Genomic DNA, 24749 nt, shown 5'->3' on the forward strand with positions numbered 1-24749 from the left:
CAATCTTTCCCAGCATCAGGGTCTTTTCTAATGAGTCAGCTCTTCGCATCAGGTGGCCAAAGTATTGGAGCTTCAGTTTCAGCATCAGACTCTCTAAGGAATATTCAGGATTATTAACTTCCTTTAGGATGGACTGGTTTGATCTCCTTGCAGTCCAAGGGACCCTCAACAGTCTTCTCTAACACTACAGCTCAAAAGCATCAATTCTTTGGCATTCAGCCTTGTTCATGGTCCAACTCTCACATCCATAGATAACTACTGGTAAAACAATAGCTTTGACTATACGGACCTTTGTTGGCAAAGTAATGTCTCTGCTTTTTAATATGCTGTCATAACTTGTCATAGCTTTTCTTCCAAGGAGCAAGAGTCTTTTAATTTCATGGCTTCAGTCACCATCTGCAGTGATTTTGGAGCCTAAGAAAATAAAGACTGCCACTGTTTCCATTGTTTCCCCATCTATTTGCCATGAAGTGATGGGACCAGATGCCGTGATCTTAGTTTTTTGAATTTAGTAGAATGTGAAATAAAAAGAATAATAAAATAAATTTTGAAAGAGGCAGCTTAGTCCATCCTCTTATTGTGAATTTCAAAGCCCTTTTCCTGCTCCATCCTGCCTAATTATTTTATCATTTAGTCTTGAATATACATATATACAATGGAATATTACTCAGCCATAAAATGAATGGATTTGAGTCAGTTCTAGTGAGGTGGATGGACCTAGGGCTTGTTATGCAGAGTGAAGTAAGTCAGAAAGACAAATATGTATGTTAATGCATATATTTGGAATCTAGAAAAATGGTATTGATGAACCAATTTGCAGGGAAGGATTGGAGACTAAGATACAGAGAATGGACTTGTGGACACAATGGCAGGAGGAGAGAGTAGGAGGAATGGAAAAAACAGCATCGACGTATATTCACTGCCCTGTGTAAAATAGATAGCTGGTAAGAAGTTGCTATATGACGCAGGGAGCCCAGCTTGGCGCTCTGTGATGACCTAGAGGGGCGGGGTGGCGGCCGCGGGGGGTGGGGGGCAGGGAAGTGATATATGATGATTATTGCTGATTTGAGTTGTCATACGGCAGAAACCAACACAACGTTGTAAAGCAATTTTCCCCCAATTAAAAATAAATTTAAATAAATAAAAAGCTACTGTTTTCAAGTAAAAATATAAAATCTTGAATGTATTATGTGGTTAAATTTTTTTTAGAAGCATCTTCTAAGTCTTAGAATCTAGGGGTAATGATTTCTGTAAAAAGCAGTGGATTTGCTCAGAAAAACCGCCAGTATCATGGAGGCTAGAAGATTCAGGCTCAAATGATAAAGTCTTGCCTCTCACTTCTCCTGCTTTGTTCAAGCATTATTCTAAGTCCCCACATTCATTTCTTACTCTTCAAGATTTGAGGGGAGGAGTTGTGTGGTTCTAGAACAGTTTGTGGTCTCTTTTTTTGTGTGTGTTCTCAGGAAGACCTGAGATATTTTCCTATGGCTCCTGGTCTAAAAGTTTTGAGCGTTATTGGCAGCAATTTGCAACCAAGTAGTCAAAAAGACTCTACTGTTTGTGGAATAAGAATCCAGATTTCTCATTCTAATCTTTATGTTGTCCCATAGTTTAGAACCAACCTATGCCTCCAAATTACTTCATTAACTTCTATAAAAGTTCTCTCCCCTACACCAGCTAATTATTTCTTGACCACACCACGTACATCCCATGCTGCACTTTTGCTTAAACAAATCTTCAGCCTGGAATGATCTGTCCAGTCCTCTGCCTGTTCAGTCCTTTGGACATCCAGCTCAATCAAGTTCCGCTTCTTCCCTGAGCAGCCACTCTAAAGCTAGCAATCTTTTATGCCATTTATTTAGTTTGTAGAAATATGCTACTTTATATTATTAACTTTTGCCCTTAGGTCTTTTTTTATCATTTACACTTTAGTTTTGTAATCTTGATCCCAAGACTTAGCTCATATTTGAAAAATGCATACATGCAGAAGAAACAGGTAGGTTTCCTGATATGATGGAAAATGATGAGAATGAGCATTTTGTCTTGAGTTTTAGCGATAATAAGCCATAGACTGAACTTTAAGGTAAAGCATATTGTTGATTTCAAACCGTACATAATGACGACAACTTTTCACTGACCAGTCATCTCAGTGGAGTTGCTCTGTTATTGATTAGAGGTTAAATCATTTCAAAGGGTGGAGGAGAGCAGGTGTGACAAGTATGTGTCTTAGAGTTTAACTTAACTTTACATGAATCCTTTCCTCATGGCTAACCCAATAATTTAGCATGGCATTTTTTCTCAGCTTGGTTTTCTTCCCAGAAGCAAACTAGAAATAAGAATCCTTATGGAAATAATTTGCTTTGAGAAGTGCTTTCAGAGTCTAGGAATGGGGAGCAGAGGAGAAAGTGAGAGAGAGGGTGGGAAAGGCAACCAAGTGGTGCATCACAGAGTTGGCTACTGTGTGGGCAGCTCAGGCTCAACCCTAAGGACCACCTGAGGAATAGTGCAGAACGTTCCTTGGAGTTGCCTATCCAAGACAGCAATAAAGTTCTTAGTCACTGGCTCCCAGCGGAAGGTCAAGGGTTGTCCCAGCAATTCACCCACTGGCAAGAGGGCTGGTGCCCGGCAGACTTCCCCCATCAAATGGGCAAAGGCACTCCTGGACAAAAGACAAAAGATTCACAATGTGGGGACTTGTCTGGTGGTCCAGGAGTTAAGAATCTGCCTGCCAATGTGGGGGACACAGGTTCGACCCCTGGTCTGGGAAGATCCTACATGCCAAGGAGCAGCTAAGTCCATGCACTGTAACTACTAGCCTGTGTGCCCTAAAACCCATGCTCTACAACAGGAGAAGCCGCTGCAGTGAGAAGGCCACACATCGTAACTGGAGGCCCCCCGCCCCCCACCCCCCACAGCTAAAGCAAGCCCTCATGCAGCAACAAAGATCCAGCACAGCCAAAATAAAATGATAAAAAAAATCTATAAACCAAAACAGCGTGGGAGCAAGTTTTCACATGTGCCTATGTGAAAGTTGGCACTAGTGGTAAAGAACCCACCTACCAATGCAGGAGACATAAGATGCAGGTTTGATTCCTGGGTCGGAAGATCCCCGAGAGGAGGGCATGGCAACCCACTCCAGTATTCTTGCCAGGAGCATCCCATGGACGGAGGAGCCTGGCAGGCTACAGTCCAAAGGGTTGCACAGAGTTGGACATGACTGAAGTGACTTAGCACATATATATGAAATTTACCAAAGATGGTTGATTAATTTGGTAAAATCTAAAACTATGTAGATTTCCTATGTGGGTTCTCACTGGAGTCAGTTCTTATTCTAGGAAGATAGAGAAACATTACTCTCCTTACAGAACCAGGTAAGGAAGCCAGGCCAAGGAAGGTGTTCTTGTTATGAAGAACACCTTGTTAGATGTCATTTGCAACTAAAGTTGTTGATGCCCCCAGGAGCCCTTTGATTTATTTTCGGGGAGTCTTTGAATGATAACCATCTGAGAACATGAAACATCTGAATAAGTTTTAACAGTTTATGAGAATCAATAAAATATTTGGTTTATCTAGCCAGTCACAATTATATCAACTCCCCTTAGCCTTAGGATTTTTCTCCCAGTTACACAGTACAAGCATATGTGACTACTTCCTTGATCATACGAGAGAAGTTATCCAGTTGATAAATATTGTCTGTACAAGACAGAAGAGAGAAGCTGATAAATAATAAAACTGATTATTCAGAATCACATCTGTTCTCCAAGAAATAGTTAAAATGCACTGCTGTACTTTCAATTATCATTGATGAGACGTTTCATGGAGAATTCCTCTCTGGGACTGTGTCTTAGATAGTAAACATATGAAAATGTGCTAACAGATTACAAATTAATAGCCCATACTGAAGAAGGAAGTTTTAATGGGAGATAGTTACATATTCAACCACACATGCTAATCTTGAAATTCTCAGAAAGTCTCAGGTCAATCACAGTTTTTAAGATCCAGAGGATCCATGTGTTTTGTGACTGGACCTGCATAATTAAGAGAAAACTTGGATTTTTTTTTTTTAACAGAATTATTCATGTTGGATTTTTACAAATGCCCAAGTTTACCTTCAGAGTATGTTTGGCTTCTGGACCAATTGAGGGGAAAAGTGTTTCTTATGACTAAGGATTTGGGTTTGGAGGCTAGAGCCAGTTTCTCTTTATTCAGAAGCGTGTTATTTAGCCTCCATATGTTTGAAGTTTTAACAATTTTTTCCCTGTAATTGAGATCTAATCTTACTGCACTGTGGTCAGAAAAGATGACTGGAATGATTTCAATTTTTTTGAATTTTCCAAGACCAGATTTATGGCCCAGGATGTGATCTATTCTGGAGAATGTTCCGTGTGCACTTGAGAAAAAGGTGAAGTTGATTGTTTTGGGGTGAAATGTCCTATAGATATCAATTAGGTCTAGCTGGTCCATTGTGTCATTTAAGGTTTGTGTTTCCTTGTTAATTTTCTGTTTAGTTGATCTATCCATAGTTGTGAGTGGGGTATTAAAGTCTCCCACTATTATTGTGTTACTATTAATTTCCTCTTTCATACTTGTTAGCGTTTGCCGTACATATTGCGGTGCTCCTATGTTGGGTGCATATATATTTATAATTGTTATATCTTCTTTTTTGATTGATCCTTTGATCATTATGTAGTGTCCTTCTTTGTCTCTTTTCACTTCCTTTATTTGAAAGTCTATTTTATCTGATATGAGTATTGCGACTCCTGCTTTCTTTTGGTCTCCGTTTGCATGAAATATTTTTTTCCAGCCCTTCACTTTTAGTCTGTATGTGTCTCTTGTTTTGAGGTGGGTCTCTTGTAGACAGCATATATAGGGGTCTTGTTTTTGTATCCATTCAGCCAATCTTTGTCTTTTGGTTGGGGCATTCAACCCATTTACATTTAGGGTAATTATTGATAGGTGTGGTCCTGTTGCCATTTACTTTGTTGTTTTGGGTTCACATTTATAAAACCTTTCTGCATTTCCTGTCTAGAGAAGATCCTTTAGCATTTGTTGAAGAGCTGGTTTGGTGGTGCTGAATTCTCTCAGCTTTTGCTTATCTGTAAAGCTTTTGAATTCTCCTTCATATCTGAATGAGATCCTTGCTGGATACAGTAATCTAGGTTGTAGGTTATTCTCTTTCATTACTTTCAGTACGTCCTGCCATTCCCTTCTGGCCTGGAGGGTTTCTATTGATAGATCAGCTGTTATCCTTATGGGAATCCCTTTGTGTGTTATTTGTTGTTTTTCCCTTGCTGCTTTTAATATTTGTTCTTTGTGTTTGATCTTTGTTAATTTGATTAATATGTGTCTTGGGGTGTTTCGCCTTGGGTTTATCCTGTTTGGGACTCTCTGGGTTTCTTGGATTTGGGTGGCTATTTCCTTCCCCATTTTAGGGAAGTTTTCAGCTATTATCTCCTCGAGTATTTTCTCATGGCCCTTCTTTTTGTCTTCTTCTTCTGGAACTCCTATGATTCGAATGTTGGGGCGTTTCACAGTGTCCCGGAGGTCCCTGAGGTTGTCCTCATTTCTTTTGATCCTTTTTTCTTTTTTCCTCTCTGCTTCATTTATTTCCACCATTTTATCTTCTACCTCACTTATCCTATCTTCTGCCTCCGTTATTCTACTCTTGGTTCCCTCCAAAGTGTTTTTGATCTCATTCATTGCATTATTCATTTGTAATTGACTCTTTTTTATTTCTTCTTTTCTTTCTTCTTTATTAAACAGTTCTTGAATCTTTTCAATCTTTGTTTCCAGGCTATTTATCTGTAACTCCATTTTGTTTTCAAGATTTTGGATCATTTTTATTATCATTATTCTAAATTCTTTTTCAGGTAGATTCCCTATCTCCTCCTCTTTTGTTTGACTTGGTGGGCATTTTTCATGTTCCTTTACCTGTTGGGTATTTCTTTGCCTTTTCATCTTGTTTAGATTGCTGTATCTGGAGTGGGCTTTCTGTATTCTGGAGGTCTGTGGTTCCTTTTTGTTGTGGAGGATTAACCCAGTGGATGGGGTTAGACGATTGGCTTGTCAAGGTTTCCTGGTTAGGGAAGCTTGCATCAGTGTTCTGGTGCGTGGAACTTGATTTCTACTCTTTGGAGAGCAATGGAGTGTCCAGTAATGAGTTTTGAGATGGGTCTATGTGTTAGGTGTGACCTTGGGCAGCCTGTATGTTGATGTTCAGGGCTATGTTCCTGAGTTGCTGGAGAATTTGCGTGGTATGTCTTGCTCTAAAACTTATTGGCTCTTGTGTGGTGGTTGGTTTCAGTGTAGGTATGGAGGCTTTTGGACAGTCACTTATCACTTAAAGTTCCTTGTAGTCAGGAGTTTTCTGGTGTTCTCAGGTTTTGGGCTTAAGTCTCCTGCCTCTGGATTTCAGTTTTATTCTTCCTGTAGTCTCAGGACTTCTCCAACTATGCAGCCCTGATAAGAAAACTTCTAGGTTAATGGCTAAAAGATTCTCCCCCGTTAGGGACACCCAGAGAGGTTCACAGAGTCACATGAAGAAGAGGAGAGGGAGGAGGGAGATAGAGATGAACAGGAGGAGAAAAAGGGGGACTCAAGAGGAGAGAGACAGATCTACACAGCTGTCTGTTCCCAGAGTGTTCTCCGTAGCCCAGTCACCTACAAAGATTCACAGAATTGGATTGGGAAGAGAAGGGGAAAGGAGGAAATAGAGGTGTTCTGAGGTAGAAAACAGAGAGTCAAGATTGGGAGAGAATAATCTTTGGTTTAAAAATAGGGCTTCTCTTCTTTTTTTTTTTGTAAGGTTATAGTGTATTGAAAATGAAAATTAAGGAGTAGTAGAGGAGTACTAGAGGACTTTAAAAGAAATAAGAGAAAAAGAAAAATAGAAAATAGAAGAGAAAAAGGAAAGAAAAAAAGAAAAAAAGAAGAAAGAAAAAGAAAAAAAAAGAAAAAAAAAAAAAAAAGGAAAAAAAAATTTTTTTTTTCCCCTAATTAAAAAATCGTAAAAGTCTATGGAAATGAAAGTTAAGGAGTAATGGGGGGAGTAATAGGGGATTTTAAAGGAAAATAAAAGAGAAAAAATAAAAAAGAAAAAAGAAAAAAAGAAAAAAAATTAAAAAAAGAGAAAAAAGTAAAATTATATCTAGGAGTTTCTCTGGAGCTGTTGCGGTCAGTGTGGGTTCGGCTCAGTTTCAGATAGCTCCTCGTTCCAGCTTACGCTTCTTGATATCTACAGGCCCCTTCCGGTGTAGTCGGTGTTTTCTAGAGGGATTTTAATCTGTTGCACCAGTCCCTTCTGAAGCGGTTCCCTTTATTTGGCTTCTGTTTGCCGGTCTCTTCAGAGCCTCATTTCCGCCCTGACACAGGCGGGCGGAGGTGGACTCTTATTCAGGTAGCTAGTTCCGTCGCTCTGCGGGGAGGGGTTTGCGCCGCGGGGCTTGCGCCGCGGGGATGGGCTGGGGCTGCCAGGAGGGGCTGACGCTGCTCTCTCCTCTGCACCGCTCAGGCTCCCGGCTGTTCTATATGGAGCGCGCCCCGCGCTGCGCGAGGTTCCAGCCCTCGGGTGTTCCACAAAAGCGCGGAGGGAAAAGCTGAGCCTGCTCTCAGTGCCTTCCCCGTCAGAGCGGTCCAGGCAGCCAGGGGCTTGGTGGGCGCACCCCCCCCAGGTGTGGCGCGCCCCCTCCCCTCCACGGACCCAGACTCAGTTTCCGCTGGCGCCAGTCGGGTGCGCGCGCCTTCTGCCCTCCGCGTCGCCAGCCCCAGTCCCCGCCCGCGCCGGTCGGGTTCCTGCGCCCTGTGTCTCGCTGCGACCTTCCCCTCCCCCCTGCCTCCTGCCTCTGGCGGGGCTGGGCCGGTCCGCAGCCTGCGAGCTCCTCTCTGGACCCTCTCGGTCTCTTTGTTCTGCGAACGGCCGGCAGTGTGTTCGGGCCGGCTAATTTACTCTCTCTCCTTTGGTCTCCCACAGTTCAAGTTGGCAACTCACAGAAGCTCCCTCCGATTGTCCTCAGGGCACTCAGGCCCGGACCCTACCCCAAGCAATGCCGCCTAAGAGCTCCCGGGACGGATCTCCGTCCTTAGCTCTTTTGTCTCACTTTTTATCTTTTATATTTTGTCCTACCTCCTTTCGAAGACAATGGGCTGCTTTTCTGGGCGCCTGATGACCTCAGCTAGCGATCAGAAGTTGTTTTGCGAAGTTTGCTCTGCGTTCAGTTATTCTTTTGATGAATTTGTAGGAGAGAAAGTGGTCTCCCCGTCCTACTCCTCCGCCATCTTGGCTCCTCCCCCCCAGTTTCTCTTTAAAGATATGCAGACCTCCAATATACATTCAAATACTGATAGTAAATCAGTCTTGGTGTGTGTTGAAAAAACCTTGAGCCAATGGTTTCTGGTGGGAGATATTGAAACAGCTTATGTAGCCACTTCAACTATGATTAAATAATGGCCTTTCTCTGACTTTATTGCAAAATTCTGGGGTAATTTGATGGTTTCAATGTAGAAAAACAGTATAATTTATTTTATTTGGCTAGACCACCCAGCATGTGGGATCTTAGTTCCCTGACCAGGGATGGAACCTGTATCCCCGGCAGTGAAAGAATGGAGTCGTAACTAATGACCTACCAGGGAAGTCCCCAAAACAGTAGCTTAAAAATGCTTCTGGTTATGTGGAAAAAGATGCAGAGAAGAGAACAGTCTTAGTCATGGGAAGATTCCTGCCCATATGAGCTGCTCCAGGCACTCAGGGATTATTGCTCTTACAGAAATCAAATTCATCAGAAGCACACACATTCTCAAGCTCGTTCACATATCTGCACCCCAGTTTAACTATTTTATTATTTGACTCCCTGTTAAATGATTACTCTTCATAAGTCCTCTTAGGGATTAATTGTGCAATTCTAGGAGCTAAAGGTAGACATAAATGAAAGTCAGATCCCTTCATTTGCACATGCTAGTCAGTTCTGCATAACTAAGCATTATCATGTGAAGATCGATGGAAACTTCATAAAGTAGACATTTTTCATGCAGCTGTGATCAGTGAGTTTCGAGTAGTGGAGAAAAACACTATTTGCATATGCAAATTAGTATAACTTGAACAATGGCTTGGTTGTTGTTATTTAAATAAGGAGTAATTAATTAGCATTCATGCAAAACGCTGGGTTTCACATAGCTAATCATATAGATCCAAATTTCAAAATAAAAACAATGCTTCCCTTTGCCACATTCAACAGAAGCTGAGAATTCTTAAAGTGAGAAGCTTATGCGAGGGAATTCCCCTCTGGTAGGACCCATTTCTCTCTCACTATTGTTTCAGCTATCTTGCATAGAGTAATCTTTTTTCTCTTTCCTTCTGAAGTGCAGTTCGAGAACGTGAAAAAAAAAAGATAAAAGAAACTATGAAGAGAAACCCAAAACACAAAAAGATAACAATGGAACACAATTCAGAGTTCAAATTTCTGAACCGAGTCCTAGGTGAACTGAGGTTGAATTTCCTTCCTCACTTGCAAGACCACTGGTCCTCTCCCTCCTCTCAGAGTTTGCTCTGACTTCCAGCTCGTTTGCCAAGAAGAGATTCCTGGCATGTCTCAAATTCACCAGTGCAGCCCCTTGGCTCAGATTACCAGCACTGCACCATTTTCCTTGACAGTAATTCACCTAGGAACCCTCAAGGGAAGTGAACCAACACTGCGGATGGGTTTCTTCACCTGCCTTCCTAGAGCAGAGATTGGGATGCTAAAGATCACATCTAGAACTCCCTTGCCCTCAGGTTTTCTGGATATGATGTAGGTCTGCTGAGCAGAAACATTTGCTCGGGATTTGAATGTGAGATGAGCACGGAGCCTGCTTTCTGTTTGGGTCATAGCAGAGCTAGTGTGATTCTGGGTCCAGAGAGCATGCAGGCCGCTTTTATCCCTGGGCTGGCAGCTTCCTGATGTTGGATTGTAGCAGAAGCAACAGTTCTCATGGCTGCCAGATCCTGCCATGTAATTTAAATTGTTCCTAGAAGGAAGTACAGCACGGAGTTTGTTTCTGCAGGTTCTCTGTGGTTTTGGAATGTGTTCAATAGCCTGTGATAAAGGTCTTTTCTTACTTAAAACTGGCTAGCTTGGAGTCTATTCTCTGCAACTGAACTTTTACCCTAATACTACTAGTACTCCCAGGAGAGTTGGGAAATGTGGTGATGTGATCTTATCTGGTTGAATTTGAAAGCAACAAGGATGTCCTACCTACAGAATATAAGCTTTTTTTTTTTTTTTTAAATTCTGCCAGAAAGCTTAGTGGTAAAAAAAAAAAAAAAATGTATAGTAAGTTTAGGGTTCAAAATCTATTTTTAAGAAAGAGAGAACCAAGGAACTTGTTTGGATGCTGTGGAAACACCTCGTCTTATAGTCACAGGCTGAAGCATCTAGAAATCAGATGTGGCCTGCCTTCATGGGTCGCTGCATTATATCAGAGATTGTCCACTTTCAGCCCTACATTGTCTTTGTGTGTGTGTGAAAATCAGACAATTCTGAGAGAGCGGAGTGGAAGGAGGATATTTAGGCAGATTTCAACTATAACGAGGGCTTCCTAGATGTCACTAGTGATAAAGAATCAGCTTCCCAATGTAGGAGATATGGGTTCCATCCCTGGGTCAGGAAGATCCCCTGGAGTAGGAAATGCCAGCCCACTCCAGTATTCTTGCCTGGGAAATCCCATGGACAGAGGAGCCGAGTGGGCCAAAGTCCAGGTGCCCACAGAGTCGGACATGACTGAGCACACACGCACAGCCTTAATGAAGTGCCCTCACCTACAGAAGACCTTCCCGCCCTGTTGCTCCACGGAATGCGCTCACTTGGGGTGATGAGCTAAGAGGGGGGGTGACTGTCCTTTCATTGCCTCCAGGGTCCGGGTTTCTCTCCTCTGACAAGGCTGCAGTCAGGCTCCCTATGAAGACTCAGGGAGGGAGTTTCAAGCCTGACCCAGGAGAAGTCTCACCCACTTAAGGAATTGCAAGATGTGCTAACTAATATCAGCAGAAACCAGGGAAGAGAGGGTGGAGTGGATTCTGAAGGGCATAATGCAGGAAGGAAGGAGCACCATTTTAGATTAGGTGGCATTTATCAAACAGGGGCACTTACTCAAGCTTCTGGATTCAGTGTGTGAGTTCAAAAGCTGCAAACGATTTGCGTGGAGGGCTGACTGAAACAGACACGGGACGAGAGGACCTTGAGACACCAGAACACCGTGGCTACGGCAGATGAAGGAATCAAAGGATTTAAGGAGACAGAAACGCTGCAGTGGGTTTACGATGTAAAACCTGCTAGTGACTCTATACTAGTGACTCATCGCTGCTGCAACAAACTGCCACAAACTTAGTGGTTAAAACAATACAAATGTATCACGCCATGGTTCTGGAAGTCAGATGTCCTAAAATCAAGGTGATGGAGGGGCTGTGCTCCTTCCCGTGTCTGAGGGGGAGAATGTGTCCTTACCTTTTTCATCTTCTAGAGGCCACCGTATTCCTTGATTCACATCTCCTTCCTGCACCAGCAGCGTTACATCTTCAAATCCACCTCACACCCACCCATATCTCTAATCGCATCATCACAACTCCTTCCCTAATCCTGACTAGTCTCTCTCTACAAGGACGCTTGTGATTAAATTGGACCCACCTGACCATGCAGAACCATCTCCCCATCTCAAAATACTCAAATTGATCACACCTGCAAAGTCCCCTTTGGCAAGTTAACATGTTCACATGGTCTAGGGATTAGGACGCGGACATTTCTGTAGGCAAAGATTCTACCAACCCACCAATTATGTCCAAGGGCATAGAAGAGGGGCCAGAAGTTTTGTCCTTCCCCAAAGCACTGAGAAGTCTCTTTTAAAAGCACTGAAAGTCAGGCCTCTGGAAGCTGGAGACAGGCAGGCACTTCTGAAAAGCACTCCCAGGCATCTGCAGGGCAGGTGGAGTTTAGAGGCAGCTCCTCATTGGCCAGAGCCAAGGCAGGCAGGGCTAGCAGGTGCTGTTGAGGAACCAAACCAGCTTCTCTTCCCTGGGGAAGTGCTCATCGTAAGAGATGAAAGGAAGGAACAGAAGATCTAGAAACAAAAATAGCCTTTGCTGGGAATGGAGGGGCAAAGTTCTCATTTCCCAGCCCAACTTTATTGAGTGCTCAGAAGAAAAGAGGTTGAAAATAAACATTAACAATTGGAAAAAGACACAAAAAACAATAAAAAGTGGGAGAGGGTTTGTTTTTGTTGTTGTTTTGTTTGTTTTTGGCTGCACCACGCGGCAGGGGAAATGTGAAGTCATCACCACTGGACTGCCAGGAAAGTCCCCTCTTCTTGTTTTTTGTTTTTTTAATTCAGGGAAATGTGATGAGAGAAGAAGCGTGTACCTCTCCATGGTGTCGGAATCGGCAGAGAGCCAGCGGTGGCCGCTGGAGGTCTCAGCACCGTCATATTGATACTTTACTCCATAGCAGGAGATGGAAGACAGGCTCTGAAGACTCATGGAAAGTGGTACAGGGCCGACTTTCAGAAGGACCGAGATGACACTAGAGAATGAGACGAGACGATCCCCAGAAAAATATAAGGACCAGCACGTGACACTGATCACTTTTCATGTGTCAGCCTGGACTAAGCTCCTTAATTGAATCATTATTTTCTCAGTGGGGAGGAGGTAAGTGAGGCTCAGAAAATTAGGTGCTTTGTCTGGTCACTCCCACCTGGGAAGTGACCATCACTTCATCCTCTGTACAAAGTTCAACCACTGTACCACATTCTACCCTGTAAGTGTTTCCCACAGTCCTGTACAGCTTCTGGAAATCAAGCAATGCTCCACGTGAGAACTGAGGCTTGGGAAGGTGAAACCACTTGCCAGAGAGCCCCTGGGTTCTTATGACAGAAGTGGGATGAGAGTCAAGGTTTCTGACTTCCAGCCTCCTATTATTCTGGCAGCAATAGACTGTTGTATTATATATTCACATGTGAACTAAGTTTAGGAAATGAGATCAGCCTCGTTTATGTGTCATAAAACAGACCACAGCTAGCCCCAGCCTGGTGACACCTGGATATGTGTTTACCTGGAGGTCAGAAGCAGCAAAACCCCGTGAGTGAAGGGACGTGCCCCTGTTTCCCAGGCCACCAGGCCTACGTAGCATGTCACAAGCCTGCATCTGTGCTGTGTGATGCAGCTCTGAATGAGCAGCAAATATCCACGTGCCTAAGTCTGACAATATCATATTGGAAAAACAGAACAGAGTTAAAGATGAATCCATACAGCATGATATAACATATAAAGTCGAAAAATGTAAAGCAATGCTCTAGAGCTTTAAGAATCTCTCTAGTTTAAGTATAAAGAAATGCCTAGAGATGATAATCCTCGAATTGAAGAGTGTCGGTGTCTTGGGTGGAGGCTGGGTGGGGGAAATGAATGCATAAAGGGACGAGAAGGAAATGAAACAGTGCCTTGAATTCACGGCTGCAAATCTGATGTAGAGTTTGGCTTGGCTTGTTTTTTTTTTTTTTAAGATTTCCTTTTTTATGTGGATCATTTGTAAGGTCTTTACTGAATCTGTTGCAATATTGCTTCTGTTTTATGTTTTGGATTTCTGGCTGGGAGGCATGTGGGATCCCAGCTCCCTGATCAGGGATCAAACTGGCATTCCCTGCCTGGGAAGGTGAAGTCTTAACCATTGGACCCACCAGGGAAGTCCCTCCAGACAGTTTTATCCAGGGTTCCAACATTTTCAGTGTTGGGATCAGTAGGGATGGAGAAAGGGAAAATCTTGGAAAGTGGAAAATCTTGACTGTGACCCAGTCGTGTGTATATAAACTGGAAGCTTGCCCTGCCAATTTTTTCCTCTGTTGTGCAAGGCAGGGCCAAGTGATGTCATTGGGACACGCAGCTGTCTCTGTCTTCTGCTTTGACTAGTGCCAGGGAAAATGATCTTTGCAATCAAGGGAGGCTCCTTCCCTGGATCCAGATTCATCCCTCTACCATTTCCATACCAGGGCCACAGGCCAGATTCCAACAAACTCAAGAAACATTTTTCTTTAGAGAAATTGTGTCCTGCTGCTTTCAGCTTCAAAAAGGAATGCTGGCTTATCTCCAGGATGTTAGACAGGCTGGTTTGCACCTCACATCTGTTACCAGGGGACACAGGAGCAAAGCAAATTAATTAATTCCTCCTTACCTTTTAAAATGCACTTATATATTTATTCATGCAAGGAACAAACATTTATTGAGCATCTACCCAGAGGCTGCAGAAACCGAGATTGAAGACACAGCTCCTGCCCCACAGGTCAGTTTAGAGACAACAGAGGTGACAAAGTAGGAACAGACGGCCATACCCCAACATAGTGTAACCATGGAGATAAGAAGAGAGGAAGATGGGAGCCCAAGAAGGACCACCTAGCACAGGAGGGCTGTTCTGGGAAAGGCCACATGGAATGAGCCTGAAGGATAAGCAGGAGGTGGCCAGGTGGAATACGGCAGCAGTGATTTTGGGCAGAGCAAAAGATGAGAAGCCTAGGAGCTATGAGAGAGCATGGTGCATTCTGGGAACTGCCAGGGCCAGGTCTCGGTCCAGATGATGCAAGATGGTCCTCAGCAGGACCAAGCTTGTCCTCAATTCCCCCCAGGGAAGCATGCATACAGCAAAAGCTCCTGTTTACCAAGTACCTGTTAACACACCTGGCATCGTACTTATAGTTTACACATATTCACATTCAGTCTCTACAGAACTCTATTTTGTAGACAAAGAAGTAGTTGAGACAAGATTAGACTCTGGTTTTCCTGGCTTCTCATATGTGTTCTTTAGATTATTGCCACATGGCATTTTAAGATCCAACCTGCCTACTGCATGGATATCATGGTGATCCAATGATACACTGTGGGTGAAAACGTTTGGAGAGCTAGGACTAAACAAACCTTTAAGAAGAAAACTACAGTTTGTGACAATGCATTGATAATTTCTTAAAAAAATGATTCTTTTTATTTTTTTTTTTTGACTGTGCTGGGTCTTCGTTGCTGCATGGGCTTTTCTCTAGTTGTAGTGAGTGGGGGCTCCTCTCTAGCTGTGCACTTGCTTCTCATGGCAGTGGGTTCTCTTGTGGAGCACGGACTGTAGGGCTTATGCGTTCAGTAGTTGCTGCTCCTGGGCTCAAGAGCGCAGGCTCAATAGTTGTGCATGTGCTTATTTGCCCCTTGGCATGTGGGATCTTCCTGGGTCAGGGACTGAACCCTTGTTTCCAGCATAGGGAGATGAATTCTTAACCACTGGGCCACCAGGGAAGCCATGCACTGATCATTTAAACTGTGTTTCCAGCTGGTATGAGGCCAGGGATCTGAGATAATAGAGAAAGGAAGGAGGCAACTCCCATGAAAACAGAGGGTACCCCTGCTCTCCACTTATGTGCAAAATCAGCTTTAGAGCAGGGGTCCCCGACCTCCGGGATCTGATGCCTGATGATCTGAGGTGGAGCTGATGTAATAATAATAGAAATAAAGTGCACAATAAATATAATATACTTGAATCATCCCCAAACCATCCCTTCAAAGCCCGGTCTGTGGAAGAACTGTCTTCTATGAAACCCATTTCTGGTGCCAAAGAGGCTGGGGAATCACTATTTTAGCAGACTTACCAGTTTGTGAGCTTTATCTTGGGGAATTCAAGCTGGTGTGACCTCCCATCCATGCTTATTGTGTACTGATCCTGACATCATCTGTGGTGAAGGGCAAGGGTAGAAATTTCAGGATTTGAGAAGGACGGTTGGACTCAGCACTTTCTATATTAATTATATTAATATAATAATTATATTATTAAACATATTAATTTAATAATTATATTAATAAATATTATGTAACAATTATATAATAATATTATATTAATAAAATAAGGTTTTCCAATGAAACCCAGGATTGGAAAGAAATGGATATCATTTTAGCATAACATGACCCAGACCTTATACTGGGAGGAAGACTGTCTTCATAACTTGCAGAGTCTAGGGCAGAATGAAAAAGCAGGATCCTTTGTTCAAAAATTATTTGAATTTCAGGATAGAGACAGGAGAACATTCTGTCACTTGTGTTGTCCTTTTGAGCCTGGGGTCCATGAAGCCAGTCCCATTATAAATGATGACTTTCCCATGTAATCTGGTGAAATGTGTTAGTAGAGATTAATCTTGTAATGAAAATGATTTGCTTGGAGGTAGTTAGGAATGGGCCAGGGAAAACCAGGAAGAAAGGGGCAAGCTGTATGTCGATTTGGAACATCCCATCCCCTCATTCCTCTTCTCTACTTTCAGCTTGCAAACTTTCCCTTCCCTCTGCTGAGTAGATGGGTTACCTGCCCCTTTAAAAAAAAAATGCAATTAATTAATGTTAATTAAATATTGGCCACACTATGGGGCATGTGGAATCTTAGTTCCCCATCCAGGGACTGAACCCATGTTGCCAGCAATGGAAGCACAGTCTCAACCACTGGATCACCAGGAAAGTCCCTTTTAAGCTAAAGTTTTTTTGGCCATTAATAAACACTGTGGCTGAGCACTTTGTAAGCACTGAGTTCTCAAAGCAACATGCTGTGATCGGCACTATTACTACACCCATTTTGCAAAATGGGAAGATAAAGGTTAAAAGGATCAAGTATTCATTCACCTGGGGATGGGCACTTAGTTTGCTTCCATATCTTGGCTATTGTAAATAGTACTGCTATGAACATTGGGATACATGTGTCTTTTTGAATTAGTGTTTTCATTTTCTTCCAATATATACCCAGCAGTGGGTATATGGAAGTCTGGGACATATGGAAGCTCTATCTTCAGTTTTTTGAGGAACCTCCATACTGTTTGGGCTTCTCTTGTAGCTCAGGTGGTAAAGAGTCTGCCTGCAATGCGGGAGACACGGGTTTGATCCCTGGGTGGGGAAGATCCCCTGGAGAAGGAAAAGGCTACCCACTCCTGTATTCTGGCCTGGAGAATCCCATGTTCTGTATAGTCCATGGGGTCCCAAAGAGTCGGACACGACTGAGTGACTTTCACTACTACCATACTGTTTTCCATAGTGGCTATATCAATTTATATTCCCACCAACAGGGTAGGAGGGTTCCCTTTTCTCCACATCCTTGCTGACATTTGTTATGTGTAGATTTTTTGATGATAGTCATTCTGGCAGATGTGAGGCAATATCTCTTGGTAGTTTTGATTTTCATTTTTCTGATGATAGCAATGTTGAACATTTTTTCATATGCCTGTGGGTCATCTCTTTGGAAAAATGTCTATTCGTGTCTTCTATTTTTAAATTGGTTTCTTTATTTTCTTGATATTGTTTTATTATGAGCTATTTATAAATTTTGGATATTAACCCCTTATCACTCATATTTTTTTTGGCCACCTGATACAAAGAGCTGACTTATTGGAAAAGACCTTGATGCTGGGAAAGATTGAAGGCAGAAGGAGAAGGGGACGACAGAGGATGAGATGGTTGGATGGCATCACCAATTCAATGGACATGAGTCTGAGCAAGCTCCAGGGGATGGTGAAGGACAGGGAAGCCAGGCATGCTGCAGTCCATGGGGGGGCAAACAGTAGGACACGGCTGAGCGACTGAACAACAACAAAGTCTTATCATCTGCACGTATTTTCTCCCATCCAGTGGGTTGTCTTTTTGTTTCGTCAATAGCTTCCTTTACTGCAGATAAATGACTAAAGAAAGTGTGGCACAATGAAATATGACTCAGTCATTGTACAGAATGAAATTCTGCAACAAAGTGAATAGACCTAGAATATCATGCTTAGTAAAATGACTCAAAAAGAGAAAGATAAATCTCTATGTTATCATTTATATCTTAAGCCAAAAAATAAGACAAACAAGTATATATATTATAACAAACAGAAACAGACTCACAGATATAGAGAAGAAACTAGTGGTTACCAGTGGGGAGAAGGAAGGGGGAGGGGGAAATAGGGGTAGAGGATTAACAGGTACAAACTACTATGTATAAAATAAATAAGCAACACAGATAATATTGTACAGCACGGTGAAAAATAGCCATTATTTGGTAACAACTTTAAGTGGAGTATAATTTACAAAAATAGTGAATCACTATGCTGCACACCTAAAAATATTAACATATTGTAAATCTACTACACCTCAATATTAAAAAAGAAAACATTTTTTAAAGGGTCAAATAATTTTCCTAAGGTTATGCAACTGAGGAGAAGAACCAGGATCTAAAAGCTGGTGATTTATCCTTGGAACTACCTTTTAAACTACTAAGTCTTCTTTCTAATCCTTTTAGACATGGATGGCTATCAACCAAAAGGGGTACATTTTGCTTATGTTTCTTCTTCTAATCTGTGCCAGGAGAAGATATAATATCTGTTGTCCCAAACCAGACCAAATGTCCACTGCTGTAAAGCTGAAAATGGATCCAATGCTGTCTTAGAGAGTTAATTCCCAAGGGTCACCCACTCGCATTTTAGAACTTGCAAAAACTGAGACAAAAAGAGAGAGACTTAACTGACTTAACTGTAGTCTCATTTATCAATAGAGATGAGCTTGCTTTGATTTCAAGCCATTTACAAAAGGATTTATACACCTCATTTCAGGTGTTTCACCAAGATCTTGACTCATTGCTGCAGGTTGTATAATTAGTCAATTAATCTAGAAAATGACAGCAAAATACTTAGTAGTTATGTCTAACTGGGGCATTTCCATGCCCCCAAAACCTTTGCTGTTTAAGAAGGAGGTGATAGATGAGACTGTAGAGGGAACAGGACTATAAAAGTCACCTACATGTCAATGTGCTTATGCCTAGTTCAATATGATGGCTTTTTAAGCTAACTATCCAAATAAATTGACATCATTATGGAACATGAATTTAAAAGGGGTCATCACTCACTAACCGTATTTTAACATGTGCTTTCATGCATGCTCATGATAAGTTGCTTCAGTCCCGTCTGGCTCTGCCACCCCGTGGACTGTAGCCCACCAGGCTCCTCTGTCCAAGGGATTCTCCAGGCAAGAATACTGGAGTGGGTTGCCAGGCCCTTCTCCAGGGGATCTTCCCGACCCAGAGATCGAATCCGAGTCTTCTATGTCTCCTGCAATGGCAGGTGGGTTCTTTACCACTAATGCCATCTGAGAAGCCTAACATATACTTAGAAGTAACCAGTTATTGATGCCAAGGCATAAAGAAAGGTGTCCAGGGAGCAAATGCCCTGAGGACGAAGGATGAGGTCTGTGACCACTCGTAAGCATCTACTTACCCACCGTCTTTCCCCATGGAGCAATAGGCTTGAGAATGTCACTCTTCATACATGTGAAACACCAAGCCATTAAATGGCAAAAACAATTCTCTGTTTATTAGATCTGGGCTTCCCAGGTGCCAATGCAGGAGACCCATGTTTGATCTCTGGGTCGGGAAGATCCCCTGAAGGAAGGCCTGGGAACCCACTCCAGGATTCTTGCCTGGAGAATCCTGTGGTCAGAGGAGCCTGGAGGGCTAAAGTCCATGGAGTTGTAAAGAGTCAGGCACGACTGAGAACATATGCAGTTATTATATCTAGTAACAGTTGCTTTGAACACAAATGAAGAGCTTATACTCTGATGGTGTTTGTACTCTTTTCCCCCAAAAGATCATATTCAAATTTACATTACAGTTTGGATGCTTTTAATTGGAAGCAATAGGAAAGCAAAAACCCAGAGTGTCTGGGAAAGCTCAAGACTGCAAAAATAATTTCCTATCTGCTCTAATCCACATCTGAAGATGGAATCCTGGTCTCAATTGACCAATTGTCTTCCCTCTTTTTGTAAATTTCCACTTCCCTGATGCCACTCCAGCCCCCCACTCATCCCCTCCCCAAATTAAGCCAATGAGTAAAGTTGATAAAATTAGCAACATTAACATAGCATGACAAATTAAACTTGTACTTTATTGAAACCAAATTGAAGATAATAATGCTGTGATTTCAACGTGTATATATGTATACCTTGGTTCCTTATAATAACCCAATTCTCCTTATATATCTCTTATACAAAATAGAGATACAAAAAATTGACTTCACAGAATTACTGAAAGAATTGCACAAAATCATGTCTGTTAACAGTTCTTGGTGCAGAACAGTAAAAAATGGCAGGTATTATTATTAAAATTGTTATTGCTGGTGTTAAGCATAAACTTATGTGTGATAACTGCTTACAGATTTGAATGGAATATAATAAGACCCTGACCTGTAAACATCTTCCAAATTTAGGGCTTATTTCAGTTCCCCAAAATGGCTTTTGAAATTTGCTCTAAAAATTCCTGGTCATGACTCTTTCTAAATTAAACAGACCTGCCAGTTGCTTACTGAAAAGTGGGTCATCTCAAGCAAGTAAAACTAAGGGAAAGTCACAATAATATATATGGAGAATACTCCTTGCTACATTTCACTCAGTCAGTCATGCTATTGTATCAAAGAGCTAAACGTTATGTCAGAATCAAGAAAATATTATTGGCCCGTCTTCATTACCTTGGCTTCCCTTGAGATGGGTTAAGTTTCGATTTTCTCGACTTTGGATAAAATAAATGGCAGTTCCCTGAAGGTTACTGAATTGCTCACAGAGTTTTGGGGGCAGTGAAGAGTTCTTTCCATCTGTACCACCACAAAGAAAAGATTTGTAACTTCACTTTGGGTCCTGACAATAGGTTACCTTTCTACTGACATTCACCAAAGCCTGACTTTGATCACACTGTAGGTCAAAGAGCAAAATGAAAAGGACAAAGATGTTAACTGTTACTTTTAAAGATCTTATCAAAACAGAGGTCATCTCTTTGGATTCATTTGTCTTTTTGGATGATGATATTTTGAGCCATAAAGTAATATTTAACCTTATGCTCAGATTTTTACATGGAGCAAAGGGATATTTTGACTGAAAACCATTTCTGAGCTTGATGTTAGTGCCTGGATAAGCCAGTGTAGCCACCATATTAGATAAAACCTGACTAATGCAGAAATATTCAAAGTTGTATTATCAGTTCAGTTTAAGTTGCTAATTTTTCAGAATATGTCTTACAGAGACATACTGAAAACAGCACACACATGCACACCCCACGTGGCTTTCTGGTGTGTAGCTAAAATGAAACTAAAAGACCTTGGTTGTTTTGAATCAAGTTTTCTTGTAGTAATTTCCAGTAATTCTTTTTAAATGTCTCAAGTCAAGAAAACTATAGAAGACACATTTTGTCCTGGTCCATACTTTTAGAAATTACACTCCTAGACTTTTTATTCAGGAATATTTAAATCTGCAATTTCAAAACTAAGTGATAAGGCTCCATGAAAACTTTGCAGGTGATACTCAGACCAGGTAGTTTTTAAAAAATCAATTTCCAAATACTTGACTTCCAGTTATCCGTTTTCCCAAAAATGATCTGTATGACAACGTGCTTGTCAAACTCTTCTCCTTTGCCTTCTCACCTTCACAATTCTCCTTCTCTGACTTTATCAAAGAGAGATCTCTCACCCACCTGGGATCTTAATGTGATGTGCTCCCCTGGGATCCAAAAACTTTTATGCCTTCAATCAAATGGTCAGTATTGGTGTCTGGAATTGTGTCTTAATCAAGGTACCACAAACCCATGACAATGGTCCCTACAGATGAAGCCAGGCACTAAAATGATGATATTTTGGTCCAAAGAATATTCATAACCCAAATATATCACAGGAAAAGGGATTGCCCCAGTGGTGACACTTTTTGAAATGCTATTACTTCACCATTTCCATTCCCTGAACATTGTCAAAGAATGTATCACTTCCAAAGAAAGAAAGAAAAGAAAGATAGAGCTAAGTCATGTGTGACTCTTGCTACCCTATGGACTGTAGCCTGCCAGGCTCTTCTGTCCTTGGGATTTTCCAAGCAAGAATACTAGGGTAGGTTGCCATTTCCTTCTCCAGGGGATCTTCCTGACCCAGGAATTGAACCCAGGTTTCCCGCATTGCAGGCAGATTCTTTACCAACTGAGCTATGTGGGAAGCAGTTATGTTCAATTCACTTCCAAGGGAAAATTCAAAAAGAATGAAGTAGAGAATCTGAGAGGTCTGAAGTAGAGAACAACGGTGAAAATACTATGGTAGCAGCACGTTAGCTCAATCTGGGGGAGAGCTCTTGGAAGACCTTTGTACCTTCCTTACTTGTCCGTTCCTTCATCCATTTATCTTAAAATATTAGAATTTCAAAATTTGGTAAAAGGCAAAGACTTTGCGTGTTCACCATTCTCAGTAATGAACTGATGCTGGTAAAGAACCTCATTCATCTCTGTCTCAGTCTGAGTCTCAGTTGCATGTTTGGTGTGATTTCAGGGAAGAAGGAAGTAGTTCCATATTTGTTTTTTAAAGATCCTCTGTTAAAGAAAATATACTAGTTTTCTATGCTGTGTAACAAATTGCTATACAACTTAGTAGCTTAAAGCAGCACAAATATATTGTCTCACAGAGTTCCTGGATCATGAGAATAGGTACAGCTTCACTGGGTTCTTTGCTTAGGGTCCCACCAGGCTGAAGTGAAGCTGTTGACTGGGCCGCCTACTCTCATCTGAGGTTCAAAGTGCTCTGATTGGCTCACTGCTTATTGGAAAAAGTCCTTTCCTTGTGATTGTATGATGAGGTCCTCTTTCCCTGATAGCTGTTTCCAGGGACTCCTCTCAGCTCCCAGAGGTCACCCACAGTTCCTGGTCATGTTGCCACCATAGATTATTCTAGCTCACAACATGGACATTGGTTTGTTTCCTCCAGGCCAGCAGGAGCCTGGCTACTATTGCTTCCTTTCTCTGTAAGGGCTTTCCTGATTAGATTAAACCCACCTAAGATGATTTCCCTTTTGTTGCACTCAAAAGTGAGCTGATCTGTAACCCAGTCATGGGAGCGTGTCTGCTCATATTCCATATTCGAAGTTTAAGCCCATCGTCAAGGAGAGGGCATTACACACGGTGTGTACAACACAGGATGGAATCTTGGGGACCATGTCAGATTTCTGCCCATCACAGTCTACGCTCTGTCTTTTCATCAGTTATATCCCTCCCAAATGTAAAATTATCCATAAGTTCCCAAGAGTCTTATCCCACTACAAAATTAATTCAAAGCCCAAAATCTCATCTAAACATCATCAGCTCAGATCCAGAATCTAAATCAGTGCCAGGTGGAAATAAGTTCACTAGATGTAATCCATTGAGCATAACTGCTGTGCTCCAATTTCTTGCCATCTGTGGACATGTGGCACGAATGACACAAATCATTGGCTCCCAATGTATGATGGTGGGACAGGCACGGAATAACAGATGCAGGCATCATGGGTCAAAAGATGGGAAAATGGAAGGTGAGAACCTGCCTATCTGTTAAAGGCAGTTCCGAAATCCAACTGAGCAAATGGGCATTTCCTGATTAGATTTCAAGGACTGGGATTAATTCTTCCTGGCTCATGGATTCATCTTCTAGGCTCTTGGTTCCACCGCCTGAATCCTCTTTTTTTTTTCATGAAAAGTGGCTCCCATCTGCAGTTGAGTAGTTTTATTAGCCTGCTTCCTGCCAGAAAATCTGGGGAAGCCAGCAGTCTCTTTTTATTCCCTCTTGTCTTCGTCCCTCTTAACCCAAGCTGGCAATGTTTCTGATGAAACAGTTTTCTTAGGAAGTTCTGCCAATCTTCAGTGAACTTTATTGGATTTCATTCCGTATGATAAAGGCACGCCTACCGATGTTTCCAGGATCTTCATTTCTGTCTCTTAGGAGGCTGGTGAGATGGCAGAAGGACATCTCTCTAGAACACACTAGAGACCCTCTGGTTTGATGGAAGCACACCTGGTCTCTTGAAAGGACCCTGTGTGTGATTGAATACTCTAACCTTTTTGTCTTTCAGAGGTTTATTCCCTCATCAGCTGATGGACATTTGGGATGTTTACAGTTCGGAGGCTATTATGAATTAAGCTTCTATGAACACTTAATTACAAGTCTTTGTGTGGGCATATGCTTTCATTTCTCTCAAGTAAATACTAAGGAGCAGAATTTCTGGGTAACAGGGTAGAAACATTACAAGAAACTGCTTAACTTTTCCCCAAAACGTTGTATCATTTTATGTAACTACCAGCAAGACATGCAGTTTCTGACTGCCCAGTATTTTTAATTTTAGCCATTAAATGGGTGGGTAGTAATATCTCTTTGTGACTTTAATTTGAATTGCCCCAATGACAACATGGGGCTTCCCATGGCAATATGGAGCCACCCCAGTGGCTCAGCAGTAAAGAATCAGCCTGCCAATGCAGGAGATGTAAGAGATGCAAGTTCAATCCCTGGGTCAGGAAGAACCCCTGGAGGAGGGCATGGCAACCCACTCCAGTATTCTTGCCTGGAGAATTCCATGGATAGAGGAGCCTGGCAGGCTATGGTCCATAGCGTTGCAAAAGAGACAGACACTACTGAAGCAACTTAGCATGCATGCATGAATAACAACATAATGGGCATTTTTCATATGCTTACTGGCTATTCATACAAATTCCTTTGTGAAGTGTCTCTTCATATTGCTTTGCCCATGTTTTTATTTGATTGTCTTTTATTAATTGAATTGGATATACTCTTTATATATTCTGGATATATATATATATATATATATTTTAATCTCCAGGCTCTTTTTTCAGATATAAGTATTACAAATAGTTTATCCCAGCTGGTGGTTTTTCCCTTTATATTCTTAACTGTGTTTCTAATGAGTTTTTAATTTTGATGAAATG

Source organism: Dama dama, chromosome 23 (genome assembly GCF_033118175.1).
Source record: "Dama dama isolate Ldn47 chromosome 23, ASM3311817v1, whole genome shotgun sequence".
NCBI classification, from domain to species: domain Eukaryota; kingdom Metazoa; phylum Chordata; class Mammalia; order Artiodactyla; family Cervidae; genus Dama; species Dama dama.